This window comes from Euprymna scolopes, chromosome 7, assembly GCF_053919585.1.
Source record: "Euprymna scolopes isolate OS-2025 chromosome 7, ASM5391958v1, whole genome shotgun sequence".
NCBI lineage: Eukaryota > Metazoa > Mollusca > Cephalopoda > Sepiida > Sepiolidae > Euprymna > Euprymna scolopes.
Window position 1 is genome coordinate 172,764,189 of NC_136488.1, and position 22,707 is coordinate 172,786,895.

The 22,707-nt window shown below is 29.8% G+C and overlaps 1 long non-coding RNA gene across 1 annotated transcript; it reads right to left on the minus strand.

Annotated features, from left to right (window-relative positions):
• Positions 1 to 4,548: 4,548 nt before the first annotated feature.
• LOC145280152 (uncharacterized) lies at positions 4,549 to 15,996 on the minus strand. The gene is made up of 2 exons (XR_013868558.1): positions 15,795 to 15,996; positions 4,549 to 8,235 (listed from the first exon to the last, which is right to left on the minus strand). It is a non-coding gene; the product is annotated as an uncharacterized LOC145280152 (long non-coding RNA).
• Between the last annotated feature and the right edge of the window lie 6,711 nt (positions 15,997 to 22,707).

A 22,707-nucleotide genomic window follows, 5' to 3' on the forward strand; every position in this document is an offset into this window, starting at 1 on the left:
AAATGGGTTATCTATCCTAAAGCTAAATTAATAATAAGTAAAAAAAATGGGTTATCTATCCTAAAGCTAAATTAATAATAAGTAACAAAAATGGGTTATCTATCCTAAAGCTAAATTAATAATAAGTAAAAAAAATGGGTTATCTATCCTAAAGCTAAATTAATAATAAGTAACAAAAATGGGTTTATCTATCCTAAAGCTAAATTAATAATAAGTAAAAAAAATGGGTTATCTATCCTAAAGCTAAATTAATAATAAGTAAAAAAAATGGGTTATCTATCCTAAAGCTAAATTAATAATAAGTAAAAAAAATGGGTTATCTATCCTAAAGCTAAATTAATAATAAGTAACAAAAATGGGTTTATCTATCCTAAAGCTAAATTAATAATAAGTAAAAAAAATGGGTTATCTATCCTAAAGCTAAATTAATAATAAGTAAAAAAAATGGGTTATCTATCCTAAAGCTATATTAATAATAAGTAAAAAAAAATGGGTTATCTATCCTAAAGCTATATTAATAATAAGTAAAAAAAATGGGTTATCTATCCTAAAGCTAAATTAATAATAAGTAAAAAAAATGGGTTATCTATCCTAAAGCTAAATTAATAAGTAAAAAAAATGGGTTATCTATCCTAAAGCTAAATTAATAATAAGTAAAAAAAATGGGTTATCTATCCTAAAGCTAAATTAATAATAAGTAAAAAAAATGGGTTATCTATCCTAAAGCTAAATTAATAATAAGTAAAAAAAATGGGTTATCTATCCTAAAGCTAAATTAATAATAAGTAAAAAAAATGGGTTATCTATCCTAAAGCTAAATTAATAATAAGTAAAAAAAATGGGTTATCTATCCTAAAGCTAAATTAATAATAAGTAAAAAAAATGGGTTATCTATCCTAAAGCTAAATTAATAATAAGTAAAAAAAATGGGTTATCTATCCTAAAGCTAAATTAATAATAAGTAAAAAAAATGGGTTATCTATCCTAAAGCTAAATTAATAATAAGTAAAAAAAATGGGTTATCTATCCTAAAGCTATATTAATAATAAGTAAAAAAAATGGGTTATCTATCCTAAAGCTAAATTAATAATAAGTAAAAAAAATGGGTTATCTATCCTAAAGCTAAATTAATAATAAGTAAAAAAAATGGGTTATCTATCCTAAAGCTAAATTAATAATAAGTAAAAAAAATGGGTTATCTATCCTAAAGCTAAATTAATAATAAGTAAAAAAAATGGGTTATCCATCCTAAAGCTATATTAATAATAAGTAAAAAAAATGGGTTATCTATCCTAAAGCTAAATTAATAATAAGTAAAAAAAATGGGTTATCTATCCTAAAGCTAAATTAATAATAAGTAACAAAAATGGGTTATCTATCCTAAAGCTAAATTAATAATAAGTAAAAAAAATGGGTTATCTATCCTAAAGCTATATTAATAATAAGTAAAAAAAATGGGTTATCTATCCTAAAGCTAAATTAATAATAAGTAAAAAAAATGGGTTATCTATCCTAAAGCTAAATTAATAATAAGTAAAAAAAATGGGTTATCTATCCTAAAGCTAAATTAATAATAAGTAAAAAAAATGGGTTATCTATCCTAAAGCTAAATTAATAATAAGTAAAAAAAATGGGTTATCTATCCTAAAGCTAAATTAATAATAAGTAAAAAAAATGGGTTATCTATCCTAAAGCTAAATTAATAATAAGTAAAAAAAAATGGGTTATCTATCCTAAAGCTAAATTAATAATAAGTAAAAAAAATGGGTTATCTATCCTAAGGCTAAATTAATAATAAGTAAAAAAAATGGGTTATCTATCCTAAAGCTAAATTAATAATAAGTAAAAAAAATGGGTTATCTATCCTAAAGCTCAATTAATAATAAGTAAAAAAAATGGGTTATCTATCCTAAAGCTAAATTAATAATAAGTAAAAAAAATGGGTTATCTATCCTAAAGCTAAATTAATAATAAGTAAAAAAAATGGGTTATCTATCCTAAAGCTAAATTAATAATAAGTAAAAAAAATGGGTTATCTATCCTAAAGCTAAATTAATAATAAGTAAAAAAAATGGGTTATCTATCCTAAAGCTAAATTAATAATAAGTAAAAAAAATGGGTTATCTATCCTAAAGCTAAATTAATAATAAGTAAAAAAAATGGGTTATCTATCCTAAAGCTAAATTAATAATAAGTAAAAAAAATGGGTTATCTATCCTAAAGCTAAATTAATAATAAGTAAAAAAAATGGGTTATCTATCCTAAAGCTAAATTAATAATAAGTAAAAAAAATGGGTTATCTATCCTAAAGCTAAATTAATAATAAGTAAAAAAAATGGGTTATCTATCCTAAAGCTAAATTAATAATAAGTAAAAAAAATGGGTTATCTATCCTAAAGCTAAATTAATAATAAGTAAAAAAAATGGGTTATCTATCCTAAAGCTAAATTCATAATAAGTAAAAAAAATGGGTTATCTATCCTAAAGCTAAATTAATAATAAGTAAAAAAAATGGGTTATCTATCCTAAAGCTAAATTAATAATAAGTAAAAAAAATGGGTTATCTATCCTAAAGCTAAATTAATAATAAGTAAAAAAAATGGGTTATCTATCCTAAAGCTTAATTAATAATAAGTAAAAAAAATGGGTTATCTATCCTAAAGCTAAATTAATAATAAGTAAAAAAAATGGGTTATCTATCCTAAAGCTAAATTAATAATAAGTAAAAAAAATGGGTTATCTATCCTAAAGCTAAATTAATAATAAGTAAAAAAAATGGGTTATCTATCCTAAAGCTAAATTGATAATAAGTAAAAAAAATGGGTTTATCTATCCTAAAGCTAAATTAATAATAAGTAAAAAAAAATGGGTTATCTATCCTAAAGCTAAATTAATAATAAGTAAAAAAAATGGGTTATCTATCCTAAAGCTAAATTAATAATAAGTAAAAAAAATGGGTTATCTATCCTAAAGCTAAATTAATAATAAGTAAAAAAAATGGGTTAACTATCCTAAAGCTAAATTAATAATAAGTAAAAAAAATGGGTTATCTATCCTAAAGCTAAATTAATAATAAGTAAAAAAAATGGGTTATCTATCCTAAAGCTAAATTAATAATAAGTAAAAAAATGGGTTATCTATCCTAAAGCTAAATTAATAATAAGTAAAAAAAATGGGTTATCTATCCTAAAGCTAAATTAATAATAAGTAAAAAAAATGGGTTATCTATCCTAAAGCTAAATTAATAATAAGTAAAAAAAATGGGTTATCTATCCTAAAGCTAAATTAATAATAAGTAAAAAAAATGGGTTATCTATCCTAAAGCTAAATTAATAATAAGTAAAAAAAATGGGTTATCTATCCTAAAGCTAAATTAATAATAAGTAAAAAAAATGGGTTATCTATCCTAAAGCTAAATTAATAATAAGTAAAAAAAAATGGGTTATCTATCCTAAAGCTAAATTAATAATAAGTAAAAAAAATGGGTTATCTATCCTAAGGCTAAATTAATAATAAGTAAAAAAAATGGGTTATCTATCCTAAAGCTAAATTAATAATAAGAAAAAAAAAATGGGTTATCTATCCTAAAGCTAAATTAATAATAAGTAAAAAAAATGGGTTATCTATCCTAAAGCTAAATTAATAATAAGTAAAAAAAATGGGTTATCTATCCTAAAGCTAAATTAATAATAAGTAAAAAAAATGGGTTATCTATCCTAAAGCTAAATTAATAATAAGTAAAAAAAATGGGTTTATCTATCCTAAAGCTAAATTAATAATAAGTAAAAAAAATGGGTTATCTATCCTAAAGCTAAATTAATAATAAGTAAAAAAAAATGGGTTATCTATCCTAAAGCTAAATTAATAAGTAAAAAAAATGGGTTATCTATCCTAAAGCTAAATTAATAATAAGTAAAAAAAATGGGTTATCTATCCTAAAGCTAAATTAATAATAAGTAAAAAAAATGGGTTATCTATCCTAAAGCTAAATTAATAATAAGTAAAAAAAATGGGTTATCTATCCTAAAGCTAAATTAATAATAAGTAAAAAAAATGGGTTATCTATCCTAAAGCTAAATTAATAATAAGTAAAAAAAATGGGTTATCTATCCTAAAGCTAAATTAATAATAAGTAAAAAAAATGGGTTATCTATCCTAAAGCTAAATTAATAATAAGTAAAAAAAATGGGTTATCTATCCTAAAGCTAAATTAATAATAAGTAAAAAAAATGGGTTATCTATCCTAAAGCTAAATTAATAATAAGTAAAAAAAATGGGTTATCTATCCTAAAGCTAAATTAATAATAAGTAAAAAAATGGGTTATCTATCCTAAAGCTAAATTAATAATAAGTAAAAAAATGGGTTTATCTATCCTAAAGCTAAATTAATAATAAGTAAAAAAAATGGGTTATCTATCCTAAAGCTAAATTAATCATAAGTAAAAAAATGGGTTTATCTATCCTAAAGCTAAATTAATAATAAGTAAAAAAATTAATAATTGTAAATTATGAATCGGTTTCAAAAGGAAAAACAAACAAAATCAACTCGAGTGTACGATCGTTTCGGAAACAATGTTCATTTTAATTAAAATTGACAATAATTATTGACAATAATTGACAAAGGTTTTATCTTGGAACATAATCTCCTCATCAGCAAAAATAAGGGGGGGGATTAAGACACCAAAATAAAACTAGCATTTTTGTTATAAGGCGGATGTTTCTTAAGTTCCATAAGAAAATTTGTTTTAAGTTCAGTCAGTATATCTTTGGGCATCCTGCTGTATCTTGTCTCCGAATCTTTGAATGTGAATCGCAGACGAAATAAATCACACATGTCGATATTGAACATATTACAATTAAGAAAATTAAGAACAATCTATTTACTTGCGTTTACAAGAAATTTTAATTATTTATACAAATTTCGTATGAGTATTTGTTAACCTATCATGGTAACTAGATTTCTATCTTAAAAGTCTGCTTGATGTCCAGAAAAGAGTTAAGTGAATTTTGATATTTTATTTTCATTTAAAAAATTATAATTTTTTAATGTATGATACCAAGTCCTTTCATTTTCATCAGACTGCAAAACTCAATTTAAATTCGATTTTCCTTTAATATTTTAATCAACTAATAATGCAGTATTTTATAAAAATGTTTAGTGTTTACATATAGAATGGTTGAAAAATATCAAGGAGTTTTCAACCAGATATTTTTAAATAAAGGTACATTTCACAAAGCATTTTAATAGTATAGGGACGATTAATCGGAATCAGAATCGGAAAAATCGGAAAATTTGGGAGCATCGGAATCGGAAAAATTGATGCCATTTTCCAATGCCAAAACGATCCTTTTAATTGACTTTTTTTATTTGATTTTGTTTAAAGTAAAATCTTTCATTGCTAGTAATAATGATGAAATAATAAATATTTATTGATTTTAAAATACCAGTAAAGTTAAAATCGATAGATCATCCTCCACGAGTGTAATTTTGACGTTTATGAAAATATCTGCAGAATCAGAAATTTAGTATGGAATGGGGAAAAATATTGGAATCGTCCCATCACTACATTTTAAGCTTGGAAAAAGCTTTGTGGTTATCAGTCATTTAAGTTTTAGAAACAAATGCAAAGAAATATCTCCCAATAATTTAGGACAAATTGTAAATTAGGAACCTTAATTTCGTAGGTATCACTCAAACGTCTTTTAGAACATAAATCATATTTTCAAATCATTTTTTAAAGAATATCTAATTTATCATAAATAAACAATTTATATTTGTTCTTTACAAAATATTCATACTATATTAATTAATTTAAACCCCCCCCCCCCCACAAAATCTGCTTATTTTGCAAATGTGTTCACCAATTTATTACTTAGAAGATTATATGTTTCCAATATTAATACATATTATTATATAAATGGTTCACAGCTAATTATTAAATTTTAAGAAAAATCCAAATATCTTAACTTTTACACCAGGATTATAAATATTAAAGGCATACACGGGTAAAAACGTTATGTCTGTTTTAATGCATGCATACCTATTTACATTTAGTGTTTGCATATAGAATGGTTGAAAAATATCAAGAAATTATTTATCAGATATTTTGTGATTGAAAAATCTTGAACAGTTTGATAACTTTCAAAACTATGACACCAAACTTATTTATAATTTGTTTTGTTTCATTTTCTTTCTCTTAGGCATATTCTATTTTAGTTTCTTTTAATTACATAATGCTATTTTTAATGGATAATATTGGGAGGTAAACTCCAGCAACTACAAGTCAAACAGCGATCATGTTAAAAAGAATTTGTTTAGTAATACTGATAATTTTGTTGTAATATGCTTCTTATGAAGCTACAAATATTTTTTCTCAAAAATGGTTTGCACCAATCAGTAAAAAGGATCTGATTAGTCTCCCATGTTTTTCGATTAAATCTGATTTGTAAAAAAAAAATCATATACTTTTACTTCCTTTGTGTCAGCATATTATATAATAAAGTCGCTTTTTGTCCATAATAACAAGAATGTGGTTTCTCATTTGTATGTGTTTGACAATGTTGCAAGAGATCTGGCTTATATTTATTAAAGAACTCTATATTTCAAAAGAATGTGTTTGCTCTCCTGTATGTGTTTGCATATGCAGTGACAAAGTTGACTTCCACGTGAAAGATGAACCACATACCTCACAAGAATGGGGTTTGTCTCCTATATGTGTTCGCATATGCAGTGCCACAGTGTACTTCCGTGTAAAAGTAGAACCACATACTTCACAATGATGTGGTTTATCTCCTGTATGTGTTCGCATATGCTGCGACAAAGTCGACTTTTGTGCAAAAGAAGAACCGCATATCTCACAAGAATGTGGTTTATCTCCTGTGTGCGTTCGCATATGAAGCAACAAATATGACTTTCGTGTAAAAGTAGAACCGCATACTTCACAATGATGTAGTCTATCTCCAGTATGTGTTCGCATATGCTGTGACAAATTTGACTTCAATGTGAAAGAAGAACCACATATCTCACAACAATATTGTTTGTCTCCTATATGTGTTTGCATATGGGTCGATAAAGTTGACTTCCAAGCGAAAGATGAACCACAGAGTTTACAAGAGAGTGGTTTGTCTCCTGTGTGCGTTCGCATATGTTGCAACAAAATTGTCTTTTGTGAAAAAGAAGAACCACATACTTCACAAGAATGTGGTTTGTATTCTGTATGTGTTTGCATATGTCGTGACAGACTCGACTTTTGAGTATAAGACGAACCACATACTTCACAAGAATGTGGTTTCTCTCTGTTACGTCTTCGCATATTTTGCAACAAAGTTAACTTCAAGGTGACAACCCCAAAATTCCGTCATTACAGTAATTTAGCTTTTATTAAAAAGGTTCTCACTTTAAAAGAATGTGGTTTGTCTTCTGTACATCTTCGCATATTTTGCAACAAAGTCAACTTCAATGTGAAAGAAGAACCACACATAAGAACATCATGTGTTCGTATATGATGTAACAAAGTTGACTTCAGTGTAAAAAAGAATCACAGACTTCACAAAAATGTGGTTTGTCTCTCAAATGTTTGCATGTAATAAAACAGACTTTTCTGTATGATTGAAGAAGATTCTTCATCCAAATCTGATGCCTCGCGTATGTGTGTTCGAATGTATCAAAACAGAATTAACTTATTAGTAAAACAAACACAAGAAAATTATTTGTCCTTTTTTGTTTCTGTTAGTTCTTAACTGTTGGTTCTTGAAACAAAAGTATTCATTATAGTTATATGGCTTTTATTTAGCATCGATTTTTAATTCTCATTTTATTTTTAAAATGTAAAATATTCTTAACATAACATACATGTCAAGAACATTTTGATAATTTTTATTTTGGCTGTCATTTCAGTTTTACAAGATAGGAAGATTTTTTTTATTCTTTTAAAATATTGGATAGGATTTTCATTTTCATTCACATTTTAAATGTCTTATTTTTAGCATTTCTTAAATGTCCATGCATTTTTGACATTCCAGTTAATAATTTATTTTAAAACAATGACTAGGGAAATCATACACGTGACAAGATAAATCTTTGATATTTTTTAACAAATTTGATTTGATCAAAAGAGTCACGTACTTCATTAGACTTCAGCAAAACTTTCAAAATATTTTAGATGTTCATAACTCAATAATGAGATGAAGTGCCGTTCAAATCCAATAGTTGATATTCTTTTCGTAATGCAGATTCTATAAATAGAAAATAATAAAAGATACATTTGATGTGACAAAATTGAATTATTATTTTAATTCTTATTATAACGTCCATAAATTCGTTATTGATGACATTCAAAATATAAACGAGTACATTTTTATTCAATACTTGTCTATTAATAAAATAAATTCATTTTCTCTTTTCAAGTATTAAATTGTGATAGTTCTTTTTATGTAATAATAGAATACGATTATAGAGACATTTATAAAAATACACATATTTTATTATCTTGAAAAACAGTTATAATTATAACATTTCGTTTGCAAGTTTGACTAATGTTTGCTAAATTATATCCAGCTAAATCTTTTCTTTTATTTCTGCTTTAATCTTACCAACTGAACATTTTCGTCTAATGAGTCAAAATAATATTCTTATATTATTTTAACTCATTAGACGAAAATGTTCATTTGGTAAGATTAAAGCAGACAAGAGCATCATATATCAGTTAGAGACATTTCTCTAAGGCCAAGTGTGGAAACATAAATGCCAAGCCCTTAATCCAGTCGTAATTAGATGCAAAGCAAGTGACAAAGTATTTTTATGAAAAACTAAAACAGATAAATAAACTGTTTATTCTCTATCTTACTTAATTAAAATCTTAGCACACTGCACGCTGTATAATTTATCTTCTGACTTTAATTATCATAATATTATGCCTAATAACATATACCTCTTTTAAGTGCTGTTATGGTCTCAGTTACTCTGTTAAAAAATACCGACTTAGCCAAAACCCCAATCTCATGTACCCCCCAGCTACAACACATCTAAACATATGGTTACAAAATAAACCTCTTTCAACTCCCCTATATTCTCTCCAAGAGTTTAACCACACAAAATGTCCACATACAATAAACCCACTGACAGACATGCTATGTACCCACTTACATTATATATTACAAACTACACTCCTCCTTTATCATATAGTTCACCAAACAACTTCAATAATTTTTTTGCTTTAAATGAAACTTGTGCTAGACGTCACATCTCCATTATGTTACCTAGCATCTTCTCTACTCTTCTGATGAGAATCATTAGGCTTCGAAATACCATAGTATAAAAAGTTCTTTTAAACCCTAAACCCCAATTGATGTATACCCTTATTAAATAAATGAATAAATATATATTACGATATACTTTTTATACCTTCATTTTCTCTCTTTATTGACTTTGCTCAAAGCAAGACATGAAGCTATTTGATGTAAAAAGCTAAAAATACCTCTCAAGGTTAAACACTTACTAATGATAAATAGGGTTAGTTTCCAACCTAGAAAATAGCAATTCTTCTCCCTGTGTCAGAAACATCGCCATCGAATTTGACAACTATATACACATAAGGCAAGCGATAGTTATGAGACTATCAAAAGCAAAATCAAGGTTTACTATCAACTCTAATTGCTTTCTACTCTGCTACACCTGCTTTGGCATATATATATATATATATATATATATATATATTGTATAATATATACAGGAATTTACATTTACTACTGATATAAATGTAAATTCCTGTATATATTATACAAAAAATATATTGCTCTTATTTCGAGAAAGGTTTTTTCCCTAATAATAGAGCACTGTATGGAATTTCTTTTTCTACAAAAAAGTACAAGTATATATATATATATATATATATATATATATATATATATATATATATATATATATATATATATATATATTTAGTGGAAATGGTAATTAATAAAAATTGAAGAAAGTGCTCAATACTGTTGTAGAGCAAATATGCGTTTTATTTTTTATTACCATATCTTTCTGTTAAATTACATTATTGTTTCGGCTACCCGGCCTTCTGTAAAAGTCTGAGGAAGCTACAGACGGCCAAAAAAACGGCCGGGTAGCTGAAACAATAATGTAACTTAACAGAAAGATACGGTAATAAAAAATAAAACGTATATATATATATATATATATATATATATATATATATATATATATATATAATGGTTTTCATTTAACAATTTAGCAATGCTTTTTTGTGTAAAAAGTAAATTCTTTCAGTTATCAGAAACAACATATAAGATATGGTTGCATTTGAAATGTGATACATTTTTCCTATTCTTTCAAGCATTTTGAAAGTAGTTTTAAAAACAGAAGTTATTTTACTTTTTCAATACAGTGACTCATTATTACTTTTGCTTGAACTTTGTATTTTTATTATCATTTCTTCTTGTTATATTATAATTATTCTTATTTATTCTTCTTCTTCTAATTATTATTATTACTATTGTTCTTCTTCTTATTATTATTATTATTATTATTATTATTATTCTTATTCTTCTTATTATTATTATTCTTATTAATATTTTTCTTATTCTTCTTCTTATTTTTCTTCTTATTTTTCTTCTTCTTATTATTATTATTATCATTATTCTTATTGTTGTTATTCTTATTCTTATCATTATTCTTCTTCTTATTATTATTATTATTTTTCTTATTCTTCTTATTAATTTTCTTCTTCTTATTATTATTATTATCACTATTCTTATTCTTACTGTTGTTATTCTTATTCTTCTTCTTATTATTATAATTATAATTATTACTGTTGTTATTCTTCTTCTTATTATTATTATTACTGTTGTTATTCTTCTTCTTCTTCTTATTATTATTATTATAATTATTACTGCTGTTATTCTTATTCTTATTATTACTGTTGTTATTCTTCTTCTTATTATTATTATAATTATTACTGCTGTTATTCTTCTTATTATTATTATTATTACTGTTGTTATTCTTATTCTTCTCCTTATTATTATTACTGTTGTTATACTTCTTCTTCTTATTATTATTACTGTTGTTATTCTTATTCTTCTTCTTCTTATTATTAATGTTGTTATTCTTCTTATTCTTCTTCTTATTATTATTACTGTTGTTATTCTTCTTCTTATTATTATTATTACTGTTGTTATACTTATTCTTCTTCTTATTATTATTACTGTTGTTATTCTTATTCTTATTCTTATTATTATTACTGTTGTTATGCTTCTTGGTTATTGTTATGAACTTTTCTTTTTCTTTTGGCTATGACTGAAGGGAGCCTTGTGGCCATGGAAATTTAATAAAGGCTGAATTTCAAGCAATGTTTTCGTTTTTAAATTTCAAATGCGATGTTTGGTTAAATTGAGTAATATGAGACATCACGTTGATTGTAATTAGTGACATAAAAACTGCTGAAACATGAAAAACAAATTTTTTTTCTATCGTCAAATCTACAAACTAAAAAAATAAAATACCCTAAAAAATATAGCAAAAAAAAACAAAAAATCATAACTCTGGATGCACTTGAGATGAGCAAAAAACTAACTTATATCATGACTCCACAGGTTGAAATTGGTCGGGATCCTAAAAACAACAACATGGATGCAAAAGGTTAAAAATTATATTCTTGTACTAAAATAACAGGTTATCAAGAGTACTTTCACTCAGAATTTCTCAATGTATGAGTGCCACCCTTACTCTGAGTTAAATAACAGTAAAATAAGTGGAAGACCTCATTTGTGCGTAGCACCACATAGCATACCCCCCCTAAACCTTTTCCTCTGTAAAAGAATTTATTTTCAATATCTTTTCTTTTTGTCATTAATTTTCAAAGGTTTTGTAAGTATGCCGCATTATCACCTTTTCTTCATACAAGTTTTGGTGACCTTGAACTTGTCAAGGATCAAATAACATAGAATGCTCACTATTTAGCTGAGTAGACTATATAGAAACCATCATTGCTAACATAGATTTGGGTGTCTATTTCTTTCCATAGCAGTTGTAAGGAGGGTTAGTTTGGTACTTATGCAGAGAACATACCATGCTGAAATAATAATGTTATTATTTAGAAATCCATTCTTAACATGGGGAGGGTCTTTTGTAACTATGCTGTACTATCATTTTACAATTTAATAAGCAAAAGATATTGCAAAACTTGAAAATACTATCAAGGATGGAATACTGTTGCCACATCTAGGCAAGAGCTGCTAGAAAGATCTTATCCTGTCTTAACAGAGTCAAAAATAGACTCTGTAGCCTAGTAAGGGATGCCCTTTTCTCTTCCCCACAGAAGAGACATTGGTAGCCTGTCTTTGCTTTATCATTATTTTCGTGGCAAGTGCTCGTCTGAGCTTCAATCTAGTGTCCCCTCTTGCCAAACTTTCACAATAAACACTATTCTAACTGAAACCACTATCAATAAGTTTCCCCACTCTTTATCTGTGCCTATACCTAGACGTAGATGCCATGAACAAAGCCTCTTTCATTAGAACTGCATGCCTGTCGAACTGTCTTCTGTTGGCCTGCTTTCAAGCTGACTATAATTTGGTCATTTTCAAGTCCAACATAAACAAATTCTTAATGAGTCGTCCTCTTAAGTAATTCAATTTACCAAATTTCCACTACTAACGATTACTATGATATTGTCCCATTGACTACTGTATACTCATTGACCCTTATCCTCGAGTGGTCTCCAGACCTTGATAAGTGGTGACACCTATGTAAAAAAAAAGTATAGCATGATGCCTTCTCTCTATAAGCACCGTTTTTTTTTAAAGAATTGAAATGACGACAAACACACGTAATAAAAATAATTCAAAACAAAATACATGTTTGCATATTAAAAAATGCAAGAAGAAAAGTACATTTACGAATCAAATACTTATAATAATGAAGAGAATTTGGGACGCTCAATACAACATAAAAGATTTTCCTTTTAAACCTATTTAGTTAAACAAATTTATTTTATTTACTTTTGAATCCTTGAAAATAGAATTCGGGATGCTGAAAATGCGGATTTATTTTATTGGAGTTTTGTAGCCGTCAATTGTTGTTGGGTTTTTTTTTTTACCATTCAAAGTATAAGTACTAGTGCATCCTTTGAACCAGACGTATCTCAGCATTTGCTCAACTTTCTCCGTAACATGACATAAACAGATTGGGTTCAGCTATTGTCGGACGTAACAAGGCGATCATCCAATCACAATGCTGCATGCTTAGTTTCAACTCAATGTGCGCGGGAGTGCTACTCCCAAGCAACCGATGAAAAATTGGATAAATATTAGAAGAGGAAAAACAATCAATAACAACAACATCAAAAAAAAGTCATCATTTCTTATATGCAAGTCAGTCAGGAAGAGAAGAGTAAAAGATGAATTTGACCGTCTTGGGCCAACAACAGACACCAAATGCTGTAATTAACTTTTTTGTCAACAGTGGAAAACAATAACATGTGCAGTCTAGCAAAAAGAAGAAGCATTACCGAAAGCTATGCCCGGAGATGTGCGAATGTGAAGTGTCGGCGGTGGACAGCAATCTGGACGAGGATCTTCTGTGCTAAATCTCGGAAAAAATGCCCCAACCCACTCATTTTTTGTTTTAACTTTTTTACCAAATAATACTTGAAAAAAATATGTGAAAATAAAGACCTTAACCATACACCGATCACTCCTAAAAAGCAAGTGAGACTTTAAAAAATAAAAAGTTGTTCCAATTTTCTTTCATAAACAAAACAAAAATTCTTAAAAACAAAAGGAAGTTCTTTTTAATTTTCCCTCTTAAAAAAGGGTAAATATAGGGTTACGTTACAACAGAACACCAACCACTCTAATTTAGTTTTTTAGGGGTAATCGAGGTCGCTACCAATGAATCTGATACTCAAACCGGGGGCAAATTTATGGTTTGCATGGTATTAAACCCTGAACCCACAAACTACTTTCCGCCATTTTACAGCTTCCGTTTACGCTATGCGTGTGTGGCAGCATAAATGATGGCTTGCTTATGCTTCACCTAGCAAACTGCCTTCTCACATGGCATACAAATCTTCCGCAGAAAATTTAAAATTAGATGAAAAAGAAATAAAGCAAGAAAAGAAAAGCACACCAAGTTGGGGGAGGGGGAAGTTAATTCAATTGCGTTTTTTTTTCCTGGAACATAGAATTCTCGCGGAGAAAAGGTTAACTAAACTGCAGAAGCACCTATGAGGCCACATAAGTTCTATAATTGAATGCATCTCCCGCAAAAAAAACGAAAAACATAAAATGTTTGGTGCTTATGTTTTTGTAAACCGTATTAAAAACTACGTGAGACAAAAAAAAAAAGAAAAAAAAAGGGTCCCCCAATTTGTTGTACTTTTCTTTAATTGTAAGTCATTAAAAAATGTCAGTCCATAATTTTTTCCAACTAAAAAGTGCTATAATGTACTTTTTGAAATTTTGAAAATTATATGTTCCAGGAAGAAAAAAAAAATTAAATTACCCCCCCCTCCTCAACTTGGAGTGCTTTCCTTTTCTTGTTTTATTTCTTTTTCAGCTAATTTTAAATTTTCCGCGGAAGATTGGTATGCCATGTGAGAAGGCAGTTTGCTAGGTGAAGCATAAGCAAGCCATCATTTATGTTGCTGCGCGTGCATAGAGTAAACGGAAGCTGTAAAATGGGGGAAAGTAGTTCGTGGGTTCAGGGGTTAATACCTTGCAAACGGTAAATTTACCCCCGGTTTGAGTATCAGATTCGTTGTCAACGACCTCGATTACCCCTAAAAAAACAAAACAAATTAGAGTGGTCGGTGTTCTGTTGTAATGTAACCCTATATTTACCTAAAAAAAAAAAAATTAAGTTATCACATTTAAATAAAACAAAAAAAGTTGTCCCTTGAAATCATTTCTTGAAGACATTTGCTTAAAAAACACTTATAACCTTTTCTTCACATAGTTAATAAAAAAAAAAAATTACGGCAGGTTTTGTTTGTATGTTCTACATTTAACATTTTGCTACGTATTTTTTTTTTTTTACACGTAGCGTTGTTGTCATTTCATCGACATAATCTGGCTGTTGACGTCATGCTTCCGAGAAAGCCGAGCGAACACTGAGTTACGACGTTACGTCTGGTTCAAAGGCTGCTGCTACCAAAATGTAATTTGAACCTTAAACATTGAGAAATCTGTTTACTTAATTTAAAATTCAAACATTTTTTGGTATTTTTTTAGATTAGGTCCACCTCCACAATTTTCTTTTAAATGACAACGTTTAAAGGTTTTCAACTATGCTAAATTGCTGAATCGCAATGAAATTTTGCAGAAATAAGTAATTATCGAGATATAAAAAATTGTTTTATGCATTGTATTCTTTGGCGGCCATCTTTGTACGCGCGTAGATTTGTTTATGGCACGCACGCGCGTAAAGAAGATGGCCGCCAAAGACTATAATGCATAATACAACTTTTTATATATCGATAACTACATATTTCTGCAAAATTACAATGCGATTTCCGTATTCAGCATAGTCGAAAACCTATAGAAGTCGTCATTTAAAAGAAAATTGTGGAGGTGGACCTAATCTAAAAATTTACCTATTTTGGGGGAAACGATAAAGTTTTTCCAATTTTTGAGTCAGTAAAACAAAATAAACAAAACACAATTGACAGCTAAAAATCATATAGAAAAACTTTTCAGTATTTTATGATTACTTGCTTATTAAACACAGTTATCTCCCTTACATTCTGCAGATGCCCACAAAAATGATACTAAATTCATGTAGTACTTACTTTTGTTTTATAATCAGCTTTCGACTTAACTTAGAAACGATTTTTTAAATGTGACTGACTCTGCAAGCTGATTAAAGATGGCAAACAGAATAGCAGGTTCGCAGAAAAAAATGAAGAGGAAAATTAAGAAGAAAACCATTTCGAAATATAGCCAATCTCTTTGGTTAATATCATGGATAAAATTAGTATTATATTTATCTCCAATTTTTTATATTTACATGAGGGGGAAAAGATGACAGGCCACTGTAGTAACTTTATTTTTGGCGCTACTTGTGACAAGATTGTGTAAAAACAATTGCTTCAACCGATTTTTTTGTCAATTCTAATAAGTTACAATGGTAGCTTTCAAATTCTGCCGTCGAAATTACCTGAATAAAACTGAATTATTAAAAAAATAACTTTAATCGTGTTAGTAGGTTAGAAATTTCCGCCATCTTATTTAAATCAAAACAGAAAACTAACCCCCACCCCCACCCTTTTGAATTCTCCTGTGTGTTTACGATCGTTTTGATCAAATTCTATTTTTCATTTTCTTTAATAAATAATTTTCTACCTTATCGATTTTCGTAATTTTTGGATATAATCATCTTAAAAACAAGAGGAATACGTTAGGTGTATCAGAAATTTGGAGGAATTTTTGACACCCCAACAGAAAACTACGAATAAAATATTTTTAAAAAAACTCGTAATTTCTCTTTTTAAATTGGGTTCTTTATTTTCTGTATGGAATATACTTCCAAAATAAACTATTAAAGTTGTTTAAAAAATAATGGAAATATTTTTTTTTTATTTAAAAAAAAAACAAAAAAACAGTGTTTACAAAATGCCGGCGTGCCTTCATGCAGCCATTTTTTTACGTAATAAAATCAATAGAATTTTACGAGTTAAATATTTTGCAATTTTTAAACTTTAAAAATCTATCAAAATTTTTCAATTGGTTCAATTTTTACGATATTTTCAGGGTCAATGTGAAATTTTATGCTCTTTCCAATAAACTAAATATAATATTTTAGAGAAACGTTGTTTTTTTTTCAAATCCCCCCCCATTTCGAAATGTCTATTAAAATTTTAATAATTTATGTGCCAAAGTTTTATATATCAGAAATTGAAGATAAAAGATCAATAAACAAAATATTCTAATTTAAAACAAAACAAACAAAAAAGAGAATAGTTTTTAGAAATTTACCTGTAAAGTTCAAAATGTAAAACCTTTTTTTAAAAAAAAAACAAACAAAACACGTTGATTTTTTATTTTTAAATAAAAGCTCATGTTATGCTTACATCGTCAATACCAGACGCTGACGGCAAATGTTTCTATTTCATTGAATGTTTTCTTTTTTTAGATATTTAAAAAAAAAACAAAATTAGTCGATAAAGAAGTATTGAAATATATCGAATCAAAAACTCATGTATTCCATTAAAAGAATTAAAAAAAAAATCGATGAAGTGGATTTTTTATTCGAGGGGAAAAAACTTATAAGTGAATGTGCGTTTCCTTTTTAACAACGAAGGATGAAAAATACTAATTTTGGTTAACACACGCAATTAAAAAGAGACATTATTTATGTCCCTTGGTCGAATCCTTATTTCAGAAATTTCATTTTAGCAGCAGCAGCTCTTTGAAGCTTCGCGCAAAACACGTTGCAAAAATGCGATTTTCTACGACTCTCACTTTAAAAAAATCCTTTTATTTAAAAAATACATGGAATTTAAAATATAAATATGGATGAATTCTTAACAATGAATAATGGAACTACCCATTTAATAGTATATTTTTTTAAGTAACTGATCTTTTGGCATTCATATATATATACATATATTTATTAGCGAGTCAAAATATGTTGATTTTCTTTATATTTTTTTTTAAAGAAAACCGCTTTAAAAAAACAAGTATTGCATAATTTGCTATTAAACCTGTTATTTTTTTAATTTTGTCTTTGCTTTAATTGAAAAAAAAAATTAGGGTTTGAATTACATTTTTCAAGTAGTTATAAGCTTCGAAAGATAGTAAGTTGAATTATTAAAGTTCTGATCATCATTTTTAATGGCCACTGTCTGATACACCTAGGAATACGTAGATACCATTCATGTGAAATTCAGTATTACGATTTCCGAAATTTCGTCCCAATAGTGTAGAAGCACCTTATTTTGCTACAGTACCAAAACGTCACCACAGAAAAGTAGAATTTTAGAAACGACAAAACAAAAAGTCAATTTGTGATTGTTTCATCTCTAATGTTTGTTTAAGATGTGTTGATTTTGTGTGTTTATCTGTACACCAATAACAGTGTCTGCCAAATTAGTCTCCCTGGCGGTTCTCAAAGAACTCCATCAACAATATTGTAAGGGATAGTAGGGGTAAGAATATAGGTGTAGCCAGGGCTTACTGCATGTCAAAGAACTTAAATAAAACACGTCAACACTTAATCTTTTTAAAAGAGTGTATGTAAATTACCTCCCTTGTGCCATTAACTTAAATGTTCTCATTCGAGAAAATTTCAATCCTCTTGGTTCTGTAATCCAAGAAAATAACCCAAATCTTCTGTGGTGTAATGTATTTCTATAGAAGATTTCTTGGTTCCCTTTGACTTGTGAATTCTAACGCCTCACTGGAGTTAGTGTTCTTTTTTTTACAAGACCAATTCTAGGCTTTAAAATAGTTCTTTCTTCCTCGGTGAAGAGGTCGTTGTAATTTCGTTTACAACTCTGATTTTTTAAACAATCTTTTCTGACTAATTCTGTGTCATCTTCCTTGACGAATCCCGATTGTAGAAAAAGAAACAAAACCACTGGTTTCTCTTGTTCAAACTTGCGATTTTTAACATCTTTTCTCTTGACGTGGAATAGCGAGCCGACTTCTTTCTCATGTTCAAAACTTCCAACAAAATGGCGCACACATCTTCTTTTATCAATCGAAAGGCACGCATTCAACACGTGATATAACAAGCAGTAGCACCACAAGATACACCAAGAAAAGGGAGGGGGTAAAGAAGGGGAGGGAGAGAGAAGGAAAGACAGAAGGTGGAAAATAAAATTTCTACAAAGACAAGCATGATTTTGTAGGTCGCTCATTGGTGAATGTATGCCATTAATTTGCATATGTACACAATTGGTAACTGATAAAAGGGACGAATTCTAAAGCATAAGAGTTGAGTTTTATTTTTTGTTGGACAGCTTAGAATGAGAACGAACAGCATTAGATAATATCAAATACACGAGGATTTGCTGCAAGCTGAGGAAAGAAAGGAAAAAAGGACTCATAGGTTGTATCAACAAGAGGCTGTTTTGACATTCTCATTTTTTTTTTTTTTTGTTCCTTTCCATTTTTCAAACTATCTCGGCGTTTTTATTTATTTATTTTCAAGTGACTTTGATAAGCAGTAACTTAAAGAAAAAAAAATTGGACAGATTCGACATTCAGTTAATACTGAAATTTGATGGGTCTGCTGCTGGGCCATCTGTCGTCGAATAGGTTGAGAAGATTGAGCATATTTGTAAATTGTGCAATTTAAAAAAGCCAGCAACGGTCATTTCATTGAGGTTAATCGGAGGGGCCTATGTAGTGTATCAACAACTCGGGGATGAACCTGACTGGGAAGAAATTAAGCAGAGCTTATTACAGCATTTGATATGGATCCTTTTGTTGCATGGCAAGAGTCCACTACCCCGCGACTTCATCCCAATGAAACGGTGGACGTTTACTTGCTGATTTATGGAAATTATCAGCAGTTTGATGGTGTCAATAACAAAATGTTAAGCTGTGCCTTTTTAGTGAGTTTACCTAAGGACGTAAGTAAACTTTTGCAGGCATCGTCATGTATTGACATATTAACAACAGACAAGTTATTGGACCGAATACAAAACCTCCTTAAGGAACCAGAACCAATTACAGCAGCAGCCAGCAGCAGCCATGCAGCATCTGAACCTTATAGAGACAATATGAATTCTATCACAGCTAGTGCTAAGTGTGAGAGCCCTGTCTGCTATAAATGTTGGGGGTCCTAATCATTTAATTTAATCAGTGCTGGAGTCAAAGTAGTATGATGTTATTGCTGCAATGAGTTGGGTCAGATATCTCACAACTGTTCGGAGAAACAAAGTCAGGACAAGGTACTGTCGCCACCATTGCCCCTTACCAAACAATGAACACAGAATTGCCTTTTGTCGACGTCAAAATTGATGATGTGCAGTGTTCAGCACTTAAGATGTTCTTGGTCTATAGTTAGCAAAAATCGCTGTTGGATATGTAGGAAACAACAAGTGAAGGTCATGACTATCAGTGGCTTATCCAAAACGTGATGTGGTATAGGAACTGTCACAATCTGCACAGAGAAAGGTGACACAGCTGAAGTTGACGTCCTGATGATGCAGGAAAAAACCCTTAGATATGATTTATTACTTGGAATTGACGCAATAAGAGCTCTACGAAATGTCATAATCACAGCAGCTGGAGGTATAACACTTGATAGAGGGAAAGAAGTCTGTGCAACTATTTCTATTGAGGAAAAGGACTGCTATATTTGACGACAAAAAAAGGGCTGCGAGGTGGAAATGGACCATGATCGAATTGCCAGATTGGTTATCCAATACCATTTCAGAATATGCAGTTTCTACCAAGAATCGAGCTGCATATGAAGAACTTCAGACATGGATTGATAATGGTTGGTTTATACCCTACCCACAAGAACGTCTAGGACCACCCAAAGGATTAATTCTCATCATGGCTATTGAACAACTGACTAAGCACAAAATTCGACCCGTGATGGATTATCAAGAATTGAATCACCATATTGATGCCTTTTCCGGGAATGCAGATGTGTGTGCTACTAAACTACGAGAGTAACTTCAGAAAGGGAGTAATGTAGCACTGCTGGATTTGAAGAGAGCCTACCTACAGATACGGGTTCATGAGTCACTGTGGCCATTTCAGACAGTGATAATCAAGGGAAAAATGATACTGTTTAACATGCTTAGGTTTTGGCCTAAACGTAATACGCTTAATAATGATTATTTTGATGCAAGATGAGACCACAGTGAAAGATGCTTCAGCTTACATTGATGACATCTATGTTAATGAAGACATAATGCCTGCAGATGCGGTTCAAATGAAACTGGAATCTTTTGGTTTAATAGGCAAGGACCCTAAGCGCTTAAAGGATGGGAATTCATGTTGGGCCATGAGGTTAAGGAGGAATGTAATACTTTATGATGGAAGCGAGAGAGCCTGATTCCAGAGTTATCTAGCGTGTTAACACGCCACATCATGTTTTCTGTGGTAAATTAGTCGGACATTTACCTGTCTGTGGATGGCTCTGAGTGACAACAGGATTTGTTTTTCTTTTTACATGTTAGTCACCACTTATGAAGGCCCGGAAGCCACTGCATGTACAGTAATCAATGGGATAGTATAGTAGTAATCGTCAGTATTGGAGATTTGATAAAGTGTCTGACTTAATGGGGTGGTTCATCAGTTCCACAGGCGTGCACTTCTAAGAAAGAAGCTTTGTTCATGGAATCTACGTTTTGATTTTGGCACATAAAGAGTGGGGAAGATTATTGACAGTGGTTTCAGCTAGACAGTTGTTTATCGTGAAAGATTGGCGAGGGGAGCCAGAGATTGGAGTTCAGACGAGCACTTGCCATGGAAGTAACGATAAAACAAAAACAGGCTCGCAACGTCTTTTCTGTGGGAGAGAGGTTGCAGGGAAGAGAAAAGAGCACCCCCCCACTAAGCCACAAAGTCTATTTTGTACTCTGTCAAGGCAGGATAGGCTGGTTTTAGCAGCTCCTGCCCAGATGTGGCAACAGTACTCCATCCTTGGACATACTTGGCTTTTATATAGATAGAGAATTGCATCAGCAGTGAGATATCTTCTGGAGCGGTAGAAGGATCCTACCATTTTTCCAGCGACCTTGGCAACAGACTTGATGTACGTGTTCCATTTCAGATCAGGAGTAAAGGTCAATCCCAGAAACTTGTCAAAACATGGAGCCTCCCCAAGACAAGAGCCATCCATTTCAATTGATGCGAGATGGGGATCAGAGCGTTGATGATGTAAATATAGGAGCTTGGTTTTAGATGCATTAAAAGTAACCAGCCACCTCTTCCCTCACTGTACCACACGCTCAAGATCAGCTAAGAGAGAATCAGAGAGAACTTTGTCATTTACGGCATTTTATGTGTTGCCATGGTCGTGTCATCAGCATAGATGTCAATGAATGATATAAGTACTAGCAACTGCAATCACAAAAGGATAGGACAATTTTTTTCCAGCAAATGATGACTAAAACGTGACTATGTAGAAACGACCCTGCTCAAGGAGAGTGGCATGTGGCATGGACAAAAACTGAATACATGGGTTGAGATAAGTTCTTTGGCTACAGGTGTTGGAACAATTGGGTGTAGTTGTGTGCTGCAACTGATATGTGCAGGCTTCTAATTGTGCCTCTTCTACCTAGGAGGACGATGAGGAATAAAATATACAATTCGAGGATGATACTAATCCTCTACTGCCCCTTCGAATGAGCTCAGAAACACTGCCTATGAAACAAGAAGAGGAAATTATGGCTGGTGGCGATGATGGTAGTGATGGGGAAGATGGGAACAAGGAAATGATGCCTCCAATTCTATGTAGAAAGGCGATTACAATCTCCCTGCTATTTATGAGATAGTGACATCAGGACGGGGTGTAATAGAAATCACCACTCTTGCAAACGACCTCACGTTTGCTTAGCCTGTAAAATGCCAGCAGAAAATGTAGAAAAGAAGAAAAGACAAGTGTAATTTTGTAGGTCGCTCATTGGTGAACGTATGCCATTAATTTGTTTTTTGTTGGACAAGTTAGAATGAGAACTAATGGTGGAAAATATCAGATACACAAGGATTTGTTGCAAGTTGAGGAAAGAAAGGAAA